General features: G+C 41.6%; 1 long non-coding RNA gene across 2 annotated transcripts; it reads left to right on the top strand.

Moving 5' to 3' along the window:
- Positions 1 to 3735: 3735 nt before the first annotated feature.
- Positions 3736 to 7312, top strand: LOC119825443. 2 transcript variants are annotated; one of them, XR_005287223.1, is made up of 3 exons: positions 3736 to 3775; positions 4041 to 4175; positions 6295 to 7312. It is a non-coding gene; the product is annotated as an uncharacterized LOC119825443 (long non-coding RNA). The 2 variants fall into 2 exon arrangements; XR_005287222.2 differs by lacking the exon at positions 3736 to 3775 and having other exon boundaries at positions 3783 to 4175.
- Positions 7313 to 16146: the final 8834 nt, after the last annotated feature.

Raw genomic sequence — 16146 nt, forward strand, 5'->3', positions numbered from 1 at the left:
AATAATTCCTCATGCCTTGATGGGGAAGGATTTCAAGGAAGCTGTAACTCGAATTGCATCATGTCATAGCAACAAGTGGGCAAGGAGGCTTTGGGGAGCTGGGTGCTCCCTGTCTTCTGGAAATGGAATTCAACACTATTTTTTTTCCTGAGGGATATCTTGACAAATATATCAAGACTTTAAAAAAATACCCCGCCCTTGCAAAAACAGGCCTATGAATATTTAGCAATTTGCATATACATACATTTTAATCCTACAACACAGTCTTTTACTGTCATTCTTGAAACCAGTTCAGACAGGCACAGAAACTCTGGCAAGGGAAAAGGAAGAGGAAGAAAACTGAAAGAAAACCTCTGGACCAGCAAGGCCACTGTTAAACTTTTTTGAAGTTTAAAGATTTATGTATATATTTCCCTATAAGAATGATTATTACATTGCTCCTAATACTAAAAGTCATAATCAACTCTAATGCCCAGCCATATTCAACAATTGATACATTTTATATCGATTCAGAGTAGCATGAGCCAACCCTTAAACTTGATATGCAGACACAGATTACATTGAGAATAAGCATTGCAATATTAGAATGGGTTTCATCTTGTGTAATACAGAGTGAGTCTATCAATATAAGGCTGGATAGGAATGCCCAGTCACATTCAACACTTGATACATGTTTTATATCAGTTCAGCGTAGCATGAGCTAAGCCTGAAGCTTGATATGCAGACACAGATTTAATTATATTAAAAGTTAGTACTGTAAAATTAGAATGGGTTCCATGTTGTGCAATACAGAGTGAGTCTATCAATACAGGGCTAGATAGGAAAAACATACCTGGAGTATGGTGACTTCTTAAGTTTTATTCTTAAATCGATATAGGGTAGAAGACAGTTTTATAAGTTTTAGTAAGGTGTAGGTTTGTGTGAACACCACAGCAGTCAGGATGGATGGTCATCATGTCAAATACACCTTGTGCTACCAGTTAGAGTCATGTGACCTTCTGATCCTGCCTTGCACCTATGGAGTTCTCTGCTGCTCTATTTCCCTTTCCAGAGGGTTATGAAATGGCTCATGCAATGCTGCCAAGCCTTGTCCCTAGCCCTCAGTTATCTGTTTACTCTTCTCTTATAGGAGATTTAAGGTGTTGTTTCTCAAGGGCACTATGATCAGAACTCCTATCATACCTGTATGTAGGTTTTTACATGAGCACATACTTTGCCGGTCCTGTGGTAAGGGGATTTTTGTTTTGTGCAAACCCATCAAACTGTGCCCTTTTACATTCCCATCAGCAATATATAAGAGAGAGTGATGGCTATATTGGACTCTTCTCAGCACTTGCTATTGTTAGCTTTTAGAAATGATTTCATATTAGTGATCCACTCAGATAGCAAGCTCGGTGTGTTTTGTTTCCTTTTCCTAATGCCGAGCATCTTATATACACATTTGCCATCCATACACCCTCAAAGATGAAACACTTACTCATAGCATAGGTGCATTTTTAAAAAAAAATTAGAAGAATTATTTACTCTTAAGTTCTGAGCTTTATTTATATACAGACAGAAATGCCTTCTTAGACATGGTTATCAATGGTCCCCATTCTTTACTTTGCTTTTTTCAATTAACAGAAGTATTCATAGAGAAATGAATTTAGTTTATTTAGTTTGGATGAACATTTTAGTCTTCTATACATTGTGTTTTCACTCCAGTATCAAACGCCTCTGCATAACAGACCATTTTGAGTTAGTGTTCATGGGATATGATGTTAAGTGGTTCATGCATTTGTATGGAGAAATCCGATTCTTACAACACAGATTTTTTAGTTTTTAAATTTTTGGCTATACACATGTACGTCTATGTCTGGACCGTGTGCCCCTTTTCAGTGACCTCTGTGCTCATCTACTTTGCAACACAGCACTGTCTGAGTACCTTAGAACACACTATGAAATCGCAAAGGTGGCTCCTCCGACCTTATTCTTTCTGTTTTGTTTCGGTTCTCCTAACTCCCTTGTTTTTACACATAGACCTTAGGACCACTTTTTTCATTAATAAAAAAAATTATTATTGAAACATTCTTAATTACCTATAATTATATGAATACTTATAAGGATTGCATTTTAGCCTAGTGGTGGCTTACACACACAACCCCAGAACCCTGGAGATAGAGTTAGGAATATTGTGTTTGAGGTCAGCCTGGGCTTCATAGTGAGCTCCAGGCTATCAGGAGATAGAGGTCATGACCCTGTTTCCAAACAAAGCAAAATAAAAAAATAAAAAAAAAAACAGCCATTATCTTAATTGGATGAATTTTCCTATCCGCGAGAATTTTCTGTCTTTCTATTTGCCCTGATTTTAACTAAAGTTTATGATCACTTTCTGTTTATTTTCTTCTTTGAAAGTCTCCTGTTGAAGTTTATTGCTGTTTTCACTTTGGAAATCAAAAGACCTTTCTACAAGTAAAAGGAAGGCTAACCAAGAAAAGAGTGGAGTTACAGATCAGGGAGGCCAGTCGCTGTAACCTAGAGGCAACCCCAGCTGCTAGTGGACTGAGGAAATTTAGCAACAGATGTGCTAAGGGGACCTTGTGGGGATCAGCAAGGACCAGAAAAAGGCAGGAACTCCCTAGTGATGGGAGAACCTCACATCTTGACTCTGGTGGTATCATGGTGTCAAGGGGGAATCAAGAAGTGGGGTCCTAAAGTAGAAGGTACCCAGTTTTGTAGGAGTAGATACCATCAGCAGGAGCCTCAAAATGGGTAGGAATTGCTCCAGATCTGCCAACAGAAATACATACAGGAGAAGAACCAGACAGAAATCCAAATCCGCGTTCAGCATTTTCCTGGGGGCATAAATCAGATACATAAAAATGCTGCATTGTTTGGGAGCATAGACCATAGCCTCTGATATTCTGTTCAAATAAGTTTTGTTTAGCCTGAGAAGTGACAAAATATTCGGTCTGCATTCAGGTGGCCTCAGCTGCGAGAAGAGAAGGGATGCTAGGGGTACTGAACCAGGTGAATCGTTGGTCATGCATTCGTTTGTTTACCCATTTACCATATGAAAGACATTCTTTCATTATTGCTACAGCCTGCCTGAGGAATGAGCCAGACATTATGCTAACACATGCGTGAACACACCCACCCATACACACACACACACACACACACACACACACACACACACACACACACCCTGCGCACACGCACACACTTGTAGATACACACATGGGTGGTTGCACAGGAGGAATGGTAAGCATTGGTCATTTGCCAGCTGGGAAACCCACAGCACTCCCGAGCCTTGGGCACCGGGAGCTCCATGGATCAGTTCACAGGGTAGCTGCCAACATCAAAGAGGGATAGTTTTGTTTTAGAACCCCAGGTCTTGTGCCTCCAGAAAGTAAGTTGACACTTTCCTTTAGAATTAACAGAAAGGAAAGAAAAATATTTGAGTGGACTTTGAAGAGCTAAGCCCAAGTACGGGATAGACTGGACAAAGAGAGGACCTCGTTAAAAAGCAAATTAGTTCTTGAGGTAGTGGAGTGGAACTATAGCTTTCCAACTAGAGAGCAGGCCAGCAACTTCCTTTCAACATCTAAGAGCAAAAGAACAGTTAGTTTGTTGAGCCTGAACCTGCTTATTCTGCACCTCTATCAGAAACCATCGCTCTTCGCGTATCGATTTCTAGCCAACCATTAACTAGATATGACCTTAGAGCTTTAATAATAGCTGGGGCATTCACCAAGGAGAGGGAAGCCTGCTAGTGTGGACCCCTCAGCCTTAGGTGAGTACTTTCCCATCCAGGTGGCATAAGAAGTTACCAACAGCCCCAATGGACCCCCGAGCAGCAGCTGGCCTTACCCCCCAAGAGCATGAGATGATCTAGACTTGACTGGGAATAACTTCAAACCTGTGATGCTAGCTGCTGGCTTTGAAGGGTTAAAATCCATTTTCACGTAATAAAATTACTGATAGTAATGGTATTCAGCTGGGTGTACTTTGCACTTGGCAAAAAGTGTCCATTATCGTAACAACTTTTTCTCTCTGAGTCCAATTATATAAAGTTCAAGAATAAACACATACAACCATGCTGTTCTGAAATCCATGCTTAGGTGAAACCGTAAAGCAGTTCCAGGAAATGGCAACGGTGACATCAGGCCTTGCCAGACCCCGACAGAGAAAAGGTGTGTGACTGGGATGGGGCATAAGAACCTTTTGGAATGCAGGCTGTACTAATTTTTTTCTCCATTCACATAGCATGCCTTTATTTAATTAATTTCATTAATTGTCATCTCTACTGTTATTTCAAATTTGGGGAATACTCAAAAATTAGCATTTTATAAATAAATCCTTTTTGCAGAGTGTCTCTGAATTTTCCAATCCAACTAAATTCCAGTTGGTTTTAGGTCATCAGTGGAATAATAAAAAAAAAAGTGTGAGCCAGTTCCAATATAGCAGAAAATAACTTATTACTTATAACTGTTATTCAGTCAAAAGAGCAGATTGACACTCACGTGTTGAGCTGCGCATTCATGGCTTGTTTCATTTGTACACAGGTGTTTGATTTTACATATACAACAAATAACCTGGAAAAGGTCAAGAAAACCAGTTACTTTGGGCTGTTATATCCCAAACTAACTACTGAATGTCTCAGTAATGTTGGTAAATATATTCCTAAATTAAATATATGTTATAACATTCTTGATATTTAGGTGCAAGGGTGTATTTTTGGAAAAATGAGCTACAAAAGACAATACTAGAATAAGTATAATATACAAATTGAAAGTGATTACATAAATCAGAAATGTAGCAAATGATTTCTTTAATTTCCCACTCTAAAACACCTGCCTCAAAAGCACACAGCTCATTATAATCTAATCTGTAAAGGAATTATTATTGTCATTCTAGTTAATTAATTACGGTAAACGTTAAGAAAAATGCTTACTGTCTTCATGAGAATAACATTGTTATGTCATAAAGTCTGCACAAGAACACTATCATGTATTCAATACTACAGAGTATATTTTATATACATTTATATATGTGTATATATAGTACTAAGATATTAAACACCAAATTTATGTATTAAAAATCGGTTATTGGTTATCGTAGATCTAGGCTAGAGGTTAGAGATGACTCAAAGCTATATAATGTACAACAGTAAGATTGTCCTTGGTAATAATTAAGATAAATATATGTTGAGAAATTTACTCGATGAAGTAAATGGTGAAGACTCCATTTATCTGTGGACAAATTCTTAGAGTGTAGTTAGGGATTATGCTGATTTTAAAAATTGGTAATTTTAAGATGGTTGTGGTAGCCACAGAGATAAACCTTGTTTCAAAAAAAAGCCCCACAAAAAATCCAGAGTGGGGGAATTGGTAGTTTTAGGTCCTCCTATAAGACCAGTGACTTCATTAGCCCTGGGTAGTTGGTTAGGTTTCTGGTAGGCATGTTGAGCAGGTCTTAAGTTCAATTAGTGAGCTGTTGGTTGCTGCCAAGGTATGTGTGCCACTACTGCACTCTGTGCGTTATTGTGCCGCGCTGATCCTTGTGGCTCATCAACTTCATAGTTGTATAAGATTGTTGGTTGCTTCATTCTTTTGGAGGCTTGTAATTATTTCTCTTTGCATCAGATAGAGTCCATTAAGAAAACCACAACCAATCAAAATGCAGAGTTATGGAGGCCAGTTCCAAAAAATATATTTACAATACAACCACTACACCTAAGGCTCAAGAATCACTACAGAGAAGAGCAGAAAGATCATCAAAGCCAGAGGAACAGGGAGCTTGCTGTTTGGTTGTGTTTCCTAGAAATGTCAGAAGCTATATCCATAAGGTCTCACTAACATAACTGCCCATACATGAGTTGAGCAAGACAACAGAAAAAGACATGCAAATGTGGATGAGGGAAAATTCACAAGGTCTCAGTGTTACACAAGATCTACAGACAAGTAAGGAACACCGAGAGTGGGAGAAATAATTGTTCTCTGGGACGAGCACTCCAATTGGTTATTCAATTCCAAATGTTCATCCCTGAAAGAAATGCACATAACATTATCCATATTGAGCAAGTTGTACTTATGTATGTAGGCACACACATGACTGCATGCACACATCATATGTAGCAACAACTAATAGAAAAAGAGGCTGTGAATTTGAAAGTGAGCAAAGAGAGGTATATGGGAAGGGCTGGTGGGAAGAAACGGAAGAAGGAAAATGCTATAATTGTAATACATTCTCCAAAAATAAAAGGAAGAATTAAATAATCCACCTTGATCTTTTGTATCACTTGTTTTTCAGTTATCTATGAACCCAGAGCTTTCCAGTCTGGAGCTGTGGTCTAATCAGGACCAAGAGACTTGCTCCAGTTGCCTAGGGATCACTTGCTGATTTCATGCAACCGTCTGGCCCTATATCAGATGCTCTGGAGAAGCGGTAATGCTATTACTAACAGCTCCACAGACCTCTTTATTTCAAAGAGAACCGAGCAGAGATTCTGAGCTGATTTTGGAATTGTTCATTAGTTTTCAAGCTTTCTTAAAGAGCGGTTTGGCCCTATAACAGCTAGAAAAGTCAAAAGCAAAGTTTTTGATTGGCTTAGCCCTTCACTTGAAGCCAGTGGGAGAGATGGGCTCGCTTTCTTAGTAACAGCAAACACTGAGAAACTGAGAAACTTTTACACATGAGGTTAAGTCTGGTTTTGACATTTTCCACACAAGTGTGTTATATGCTTATTAGAAAATTCTTAGAAGAGTTCAGAAGAGACTGAAGATGGAAAGAAAAGCCACTGAGAAGCCTGACCTCCAGAGAAAATCACTGTTGAATTTTTGTGTCCTTAGTCGACGTTTGCACGGTGTTCCCAAAATGGGCACCCTGCAAATACCATTTTGAAGCTTCCTATTTAATACTCAGCATCATGCTATGGCTAATTTTTCATAGTAACAATTCTCCAGTAACATAATTCCTACCGCCTCTTCTAACGTAACATTGTAGAGAATAATAATCTAACAGTTTAAAGCCATTCTGCTTGTTGGCTATTTGTCTCATTCTACTTGCTGCTGTTATAATGTTTCAATAATCATCATTGTGAAAGATCTTTATACATACAACATTATCGTCACCTTAGAAAAAGCTCCTAGGAGTAAAATCACTGAGTGTGGGTCAAAGGTTATGCCTACTTTGAATACTTTTGGTAGTATTTTCCAAATTGCCTTTCAGAAAAATTGCCTCAATTTATACTCCCACAAGAATACATAAATGTATTTCAGTAGTCAAGCCAATACCAGATGGCCTAATTTAAATAAACAATTTTATTATATTAAGATTAATTTTTTATTTTTTTAACCTTTCTCTTGATTTGATTGCTTTAGCTGTGCAAAATAAAATTTTATGTTATTTCTCCTGCTAGAGCCATAATGATAGATGGAAACTTGAGGACTCAGAAGCCTTGGTATGTACACATCTTAACAATTTTTTCCAGCTAAAACATGAAGAGGGGCCAACTATTAGGAAGAGAGAATAGATTTGTCTGCATTAGCATTGCATCTGCCAGGTCACGTCTTTCCTTTAAGGAACTCCCCACTAGGTGTTATCACATGCATGTGTTGTTAAAGTCCCTAACAATCATTCACAGAAATGAGGAGTCCAGCAAACCTCGTGTATCGATTCGCCAAATCAACAACTCCTTGGCAATCTATTTAGAAGACCCTACAGGGGACGGCTGTGGGCAGAGTTTAGACTGCCCATTAGCTTGTGCAAAGAGCTCCTCATGCAGCAGTCACAGTCTGTTTGCCGGCCCCTCAGACACTGCCTTCTCTCTTTGAGGTTAGGGAGGTGGAAAGCTTTTTACCCCGCAGTCATGGGCAAAGCACTTAGCAGCACAAGTTAAACCTGGAGGAAAGGGAGATTTCTACAAAGCAAACCTTTCTACAAGGCAGAAAGGTTTCTGGGCGCCAGGCATGGAATTCCGTTCGCTTGAAATAATTTTTACACCACAAAATGCTCACACAACAAAACAATTGGGACAACGCTTTGGTGCCTTCTGTTGGGATTTGATTTATTAGAGATGGCTTGACTAATGAGGCTTCTGGAAAGAACTTTGATCTAAGTTCTTCCCTGGAGAAGTTTAGGGAAGTAGGGTTTGTCTTTTGTTGTTTCAGAGCTCTGGAGGGTCCAATGGAGAAGGTTGATAGGTGTAAGCAACAGAAAGGCTGTTTTTAGGAGGCCCAAGGAAAGAGATTTTTAGCAATAACAGTTGTACCTTTTCCCAGATATTCCTGGAGACCGTTTAGGACCATGGAGAAGCCATGGCCATTATCTTGGGGTCCAAAGTAGGTTGTGTGGACACAAGTTACAATGGACGGCTCTGCCAATGACTATGCACAGAGGATATTTCAACTTTCTAGTCTCCAAATGGCTTATTGTCATTTAAAGATTGAACCAATCAAATATGGCTCACAGAAGTAAGAAACCACTGGGTTGGCTTAGGCTGGAACAGCGGTTCTCAGCCTGTGGGTCGCCTAAGACCCTTGGGAAGCACAGATATTTACATTACGATTGATAACAGTAGCAAAATTACAGTTATGAAGTAGCAACAAAAATAATTTAGTGGTTGAGGGGTCACCACAGCATGAGGAATTGTATTAAAGGATCGCAGTATTAGGAAGATGGAGAACCACTGGACTAGAGTGCTAGGTTACATTGCTCTAAATTATCAAAGACTTTCTTACAGAAATTTCCCTGGGAACTACACAGCTCTCCAACAGCCCCCCTTCAATTAGCGACAATGTCTACTTTAACTTGCACCTCCAGTTTTCAGCATCGAGCTCCTAGTGCCTGCAAGACAAAGGAGGGAGCACAGAATATGCCCCTCCTAGGTAGCTTTCTGTTGCTGTGACAAACATACCCCGTCCAAAAGTAACCTTAGAAGGAAGTGGCTTATTTCATTTACTAGGTTACAGTCCACTGTTGAAGGAAGCCAAGGCAGAAACTCAAGGCCAGAATCTGAAGCAGAAACCATGGAGAAAGGCTGCTTACTGGCTTATTTCCTGGTTCCTCTTCAGCTTCCTTTCTTGTGTAGCCCAGGCTCACGTGCCTGAAGGTTGTTCTGCCCTCAGTGGGCTAGGCCCTCTTACATCAACTAGTCATCAAGAAAATGTCTCCTTGACACATCTATAGTCAATCTGATGGAGGCAGTTCTTCAATTCTGAGTCCGTCTTCCTAGCCATCATATCCACTTTTCTGGGCTTTGCTTGATGTCACATCTACTTCTATCCTTTGGCTAGAACTCATCACATGGTCTTCTCTGTTAGTAAGGCAGAGTGGCAAATATAGTATTCTGTTCATTCAAAAGAGACTCATGAAATAGTTCTTATCCTATTGTGGGAAGATACAGCACTTTTCCTTAGTATTCTGCTTTGGTGGAAAATTAATGAACTTCATCGCATCACAGAACAAATTGTATCTTGATTTATGCTTTACCACCAAGACAACTGATTTGATCTAATTTTGACAATATTTTTCTTCCTCCACAGTGGAAAAAAAAGTTTCCTTTGTCTGAGAAATTGGGGTATGTTCTCTGTATTTGTATCCACATCCTCACTTAAAATTATTGTCATGTTTAATACATGTAGAATGTATTCTACATGTGTAGAAATGATTTTATTACAGCTGACATTTTGCACATACAATATGTGGTGAATTGACTAAGAATGGCCCCTCTAGGCTCAGATGTTTGAATGCTTGGTCACCAGGGAGTGGCACTCTTTGAAAGGATTAGGAGGTGTGGCCTTGTTGGAGGAAGTGTATTTCTGAGGTTTTAAAAGCCCAGGCCAAGTTGAGTCTTTCTCTTCCTGCTGCCTGTGGAACTGGATGTAGAACTCTATGCTCCTTCTCCAGCACCATATCTGACTGCCTGAGTGCCTCCATGCTCCCTGCCTTGATGGTAATGGACCAAACCTCTGAAACAGTAAGCAAGCCCCAATTAAATTCTTTCTTTTATACGAATTGTCTTGGTTGTGGTGTCTCTTCACAGCAGTAGGACAGAGGCTAAGGCACAATGTGATTTCTTCATATTCGGCTCTTAGCCTTTCTCACAGGTAGTGCTGGGCATCTGCTTCTTTTGCTTTCCTTGCTACCCCTCCTGCCATTCCCAGTAGACCTTTTAGTTCCCATGACTCTTTCTTTTCTTCCCCGCCCCCTGGTTTCCTGTCTGAGAGAAGACATGCACTGTTTGTATCTGTGGAACTTCTTTCACTTACAGCGACGATCTTCATTAGTCTCCAGCCTTCGTCTAACTCCTGTATTTTAGGGAAGGATTGTCAAGGGTAGTTTCTAAGGCATAAGTCTAGTTATAACTTAGTCCTGGGATCTCTGGATACTCACTGCTGAGGACATGGCTGGATTAGTTAGCGAGACCATATGCTTGGCTGATTGAACAACGCAATTCTCTCTCTTGTAGTTCTGTAGGCCAGAAGCCTAAGTTCAAGATGTCAACAGACTTGGGCCCTCTGAGGACAATCTGTCCCAGGCTCTCTTCTGAGCTTCTGGTGTTTTGATAAAAATCTGGCCTTCCTTGGCTCGAAGAAGAGACATTCTGATCTCATGTCTGCCTCGTCTACATATGTTCTCTCTGTGTGTCTCTTGGTGTCCAGATTTCTCCTTTTTATAAGGACACCGAGCATATCTGATGAGAGCCCACTCTGATGACTTCATCCTAACTCAACTGCCCCAGAAAAGACATGATTTCCAAAAAAGGTCCTAGTCTGAGGTCCTAGCAGAACCAGAACTGCGACGCATAGTTTGAGGGAACACGATTGAACCCGTCACAAGGGAAACAGTGTTGTTCTGGGCACAGACTTATATCAGCAGCTTAGGCTGGCACAGTGCCCACATGTGCCCACACCCATTTTCTGCCCAGCAGCACACTGCTCTCACTGTGGATCAGGGGCACAGCTCTTCGGTGAAATCAGTGCCGCGTAAGGACCAAGTAGGAAGGGCGAGTCCTGTAATTACTCCAAACATCAGGGAACAAGCGACAAGTTTCTTTCCGCAATGAGCTGCAGGAGAGGGTGTGTGGTGTCACAAGTCCCTCACCGTTGTTTGTGGCGCTCTGCTCTTTCCAGTGGCACGTGTGTAGTCCTGGGATAGCAAGAGAACACTGGGGACGAAGAAGCACGAGACGTGACTTTGGAGAGAGGTGGGCTAGAAGCCTTAAGTTCTAGAATACATTGAGTTTCTGAGTGACAGTTGACGGTGTTAAAATAGACAATAGATAATAGAGGAACCTGTGACCACAAAGGTCTGTGTGGCTTTCTGGGACTTCAGTGTGGCGTACGATATGGAGACAGCTCGGAAGCCATGGCTTCTGAGCCGATGGTGATGGCTGTAGCTTGGACTTATCTCCACGTCCATCTAAACATCTATTTTCTGTCACTTGTCATCCAGCTAGCTGTGTCTTATATACACACACGGATGCACACAACTTTGCTTTGGTGTTGGGGAGGGAGATATTTTTAGTAGCCAGGGCTTTACTCTTTCTTGTGTCTTTTTTTTTTTCCTGGAAAAAGATGAAATCATCGATTTATTCTGTACCAGTTATAAACACTAGAAAGCAGAGGATCAACCGAAAGCTTGGTCACAAATAAAAATCCAGCGAGGGAGGAGGAGGGCGGGAGGAAACTGTTATTGATTGGCTTTGTAAAATCTGCTGCTGAATCGATAGCAATTTCTGGAAATGCCAGACATTAATTTTGTGTGGCTTGAACAGCGGAGATAATAATAAACGTACTTACAAAGTGGGCCTCCTGACACTATTTCCTTGAGCCCCTTAAAATAACACATGTGCCTAAGGCGTACGAAAGCCCCAAGAGACACAGTGAATATGCTTTGACGGGAATGCCAGCCAAACTGACCCCCACTAATGTCCCTTCTTTGCTGGAGGTGGCACTTGGGTAGGCATAGCATGGAGAAAAGAGGCTCATTTAGGAAGGGCAACAGAATGAGGTGGGTCCTCACAGTCTCAAGGACAGAAAACTTTTTGCCTCTCTCTCACATTTTATCATCCCCGCCTCTGCCAGCTTGCCTGTTCCTTCCTCCTGGTTTGTGGTGGCGGATGAGCCAGTCATCCCCAGCTCAGACATCTCTCTGCAAAGCCAACTGTAATGCACTATTGCATATGGCTACCTGCTGAACTGGGAACAGATAGAAGTCACTTTTCCACACTGTGCCTTCACTTGGTTTGTCACGGTCAGCAAGAATTTGCAATACTGATTTGAACAGTGAGAAAGGGAGTTGGTTCTATCAACCAGAGGATTTCCTGTTCTCTTGCTATGTGTTATCATTACATAACACTTGCAGTATTCTGAGTTGTCATGGTGTTGAAAGCCAAACCATGTCCTCCCATAGTGCCTGGCTTGGTGAAGTGTGATGCTTTCTCTCCAACAGTCAAGAAACCATATTTAATGAGTTAGTCCTGGAAATACAATTCTTTTTGGTTTTGCTTTTTTGATTTTTTTTTTTTTTTGAGACAGGGCTTCTCTATAGCTTTGAGCCTGTTCTGGAACTAGCTCTTGTAGACCAGGCTGGTCTCGAACTCATAGTGATGCACCTGCTTCTGACTCCTGAGTGCTGGGATTAAAGGTGTGAGCCACCACCACCCAGCTGAGATATAGTTCTTTAAATACTTGAACTTGAGATGTCAAAGAAACTTCTTGGTTGAACTAATTAATATGTGGAAAAAATTTTAAGTTAATTATTCAGCTACTTTTCTTTCTGTATACATTGTTCCAGAGCCTATATAAAAGGCCAAAGTGTCACTCCTGGCTTCATGTCTGCTCTAGTTAGCATTAACTGTCAACTTGTCACATTCTAGGGTCACCTGAGGAGTCTCAGATGAGGGATTGATTACCCAGATGCGATTGGTTCATTCATTGGCCATTTGTCTGTGTGAGATTGTCTTGATAGTTGACTGATGCTGAGGGCCAAGTCTACTGTGGGCTGCACCATCCCCAGGCAAGTGGCCCTCAACTGTGTAAGAAAGCAATGTGTATAAGCTGGCCTGTGAGGAAGGCAACACTCTTCTGTGGTTTCTGCTTCAAATTCACTCCCTTTGACCTCCCTCAAAGATGGATTCTAACCTGCAGGCTGAACCAAATACTTTCCACCCTAACTTGCCTTTGGTCAACAACACAAAGGAAACTAGAACACTCCCTGAAGGAACTCACACCCTGTCCATGGAGATCAATTCATGCTCGCAAATTGCTTCTGCGGATGTAGAACGTATTCCACATCACAGATAGGCCACAGATCATTCAGCTCATGAAAATTCAAAAGGAAGCAAAAAAGTTAGGCTCTAGTTTCTGAGTAGTCAATGCTTAGATATGGAGGGAAAAAAATGAAACGTTGAATTGTCTAGCTGTATGGAGTGGCAGAAGAAAGAAGAGGCAACAAGAAATAGAAGTTTTTCCAAGGAATATGAGAGAGGTGGGAATTCCAGAGTGGAGGAGCCTAACTGAAGGGGGGGGTGCTTCAGATGGATAGTGAATGCTTTACACATCACACGGCAGGTCTCTAGGCTGTTTCAGCAGCTTCAATATGTCACAGAATGAAAATGGCATGGTCTGTCAGTATTTCGAAAGTGGCATCACAGTTTGCTGGGATAAGACACTGAGTTTAGCTGTTGCAAAAACCATTTCAAATTTCAGAAGGACACAGGCTCCTAGGAAGATGGGTAGGCTCTATTCTTTGCATTCCTCCTGCTTGAGGGCAACTAAACACCCCGAGAATCAACACAAAGCCAGTACGAGGGTATTTTGATAGGCAGAGGTTAGGAGACTAGCTAGGGGCCTCAAGACCTGGGAAGGTGAAGAATTGTCAGTTGGCCAATGACACTCTTGCCTTAGCCTTCCAAATGAAGGGATTAAAGTTGGGCCATCACTGCCTGTTTCAGTTCCTTCCTTCCTTCCTTCCTTCCTTCCTTCCTTCCTTCCTTCCTTCCTTCTTCCCTTCCTTCCTTCCTTCCTTTCTTTACTTCCCTCTTCTCTCTTCCCCCTCTCTCCCCTCTCTTTCTTTTTTTCTTTTGCCTATAGTTTTGGAGCCAGCGATACGAGCAGTTGTAAGGACCTATGGGTACAGACAAAACAAGTATAAATAACACAGCCTTCTCCCACAAAAATCTAGTTTCTCTGATCAGAGATGGAAGAAGGGGCAACAAACCAAACTGAAAACTTTTGGGTGAAACGATTCTGTCTCAACCAAACACCACAAAAAGTCATGGTCTTTCTCCCACGAGTGCCAGCAAAAGCCAAGAAAGAACCCATAGAAAGCATAGATTTCAGGGTGGTGAACTGACTGACTGGGTGACAGCACTTGCCACCAAGTCTGATGACCTGAGTTCTGTCTCAAAGACCTAGAAGGTAGAAGAAGAGAACTCTTGCTCTTGCAAGCTGTGCTCTGACCTTCATAGGCACGCCATGTTATATGCATGTGCTTCTCATAAGCAAATAAATGAATATTGTAACTTTAAAAATGGAAATACAGGTTCCTCGGGGAGCCAAGCTGTGCCCCCAAATTTGTCTGTTCATCGGGTTAGTGCCAGAAAGAGCAGCATTGGGGCTGGTTATTTGTATCTTTACTGAGCTGAGGGTTGATGTAACGCCTTTTCTGACTACCATAGTATAAGCTGAAACCAGATGTATGTTGGACCCTGGATTGTTGCTTTGAGTCTCTGGGCTCATATCCTTCCCAGCTAGAGTGTCTGAGCTGCTCCGTGGGATGAGGCCACACCGGTGGTGTCAGTGAGTCTTTTCTTCACTTGTAAACTGGGAGGTTTCAGTGGAGATCTTCCTGGGGACGAACTCCATCCTGCCCAGCAGTAATGCAGAGCCTGTCTTAATGTCAGCAGGGTCTATGTACACAGCCTGGATCTCCACTGAGGGTCTGCAGTGACAAAACACGCTCCTTTCTCTGACGAGCACCATCAACAAAAAATTATCCCAAAACTTCCACATTTGGCAAAAGCCAGGTTCACAAATGGGAGGCAACTTCAGGTAGAACAAATTTGGGTGATTTCATACCAAGGTATATCATACTCCAATTTCTGAGACAATCATTTGAAAGCAGCCAGAGAGAAGCTGATCCTTGACTGTAGGAGGAAAGCAGCTGGGTGGCAGATTTCCCATCAGAAACCACAGAGGCCAGGAAAGAAGCAGCCCCGTGGTGTCCAAGTTCTAGAAAGAAGTGAGTGAATCTAGGGTCCGGCATTGCATAGCATCACATCCTAATAGAGCACTCATTCAGACATTGCTCAAAGAAAGCACACATGGCTGGCTAATATCAGAGAAAGTAGACCCTTTATCTTTTAACATATTTTTTATTGATTCTTTGGGAATTTCACATCATACACACTAATCACACTTATTTCCCAGTCCCTCCATATTTTGCCCTTCAGCCTTGCAGCTCCCCCCCATCAAAGGAAAATAAAAAAAATATTAATTCAAAAGCAAGCAAACAAAAAATACCTCTCTCTGTCTTTCCTGCCTCTTTACCACCTCTTCTTCTGTCTTAGTGGCATTGGGAGCTGCGGTGTGTCACACAGTGTGCCCTTTTGTCCAACAGCATTGCTTGCAAATGTTCATTGCAATGAGCTGTTGGTCTGGTTGAAGGCCTCTGGCTTCTGGTACACCATCAACCATGGACCCTCCCCGAAACTCCTCTCCAGTATCCTTCTGTTGCCTTGAGTCATGGAGATCATGCTGTTATGGTTCTGCAGGACCTGTCCCAGCATCTCATAGATGGTAAAACTGTTGGTGACTTTTTCACCTAGTAGTATATAAAAAGCCTTTCAGCACTATGAATGGTAGCTGGAAGGAATGAAGCATCTGGTAGGTACCATATTGATGTCTCCATATTCTATGACTCAGTTGGGTAGTACCTCCATAAAGTTCTAGATGGTGACCAAGACAAATGGAGTCTGTAATGTTGGGGGAGATGCCTATAGCATCCCACCAACCTACAACTCAAAAAGAGGCAATCTATACTCAACACTGGGCTTTTATTTTGGCAGTCTGTGGTGTCTGAATGAGGCACTGCCTTCCCATTCCTGCTGATTCTATTTAAACTTTTTATATATGTCTATGCATATATTTTAGGAAG

The sequence above is a fragment of the Arvicola amphibius genome, chromosome 10 (assembly GCF_903992535.2).
Source record: "Arvicola amphibius chromosome 10, mArvAmp1.2, whole genome shotgun sequence".
NCBI classification, from domain to species: domain Eukaryota; kingdom Metazoa; phylum Chordata; class Mammalia; order Rodentia; family Cricetidae; genus Arvicola; species Arvicola amphibius.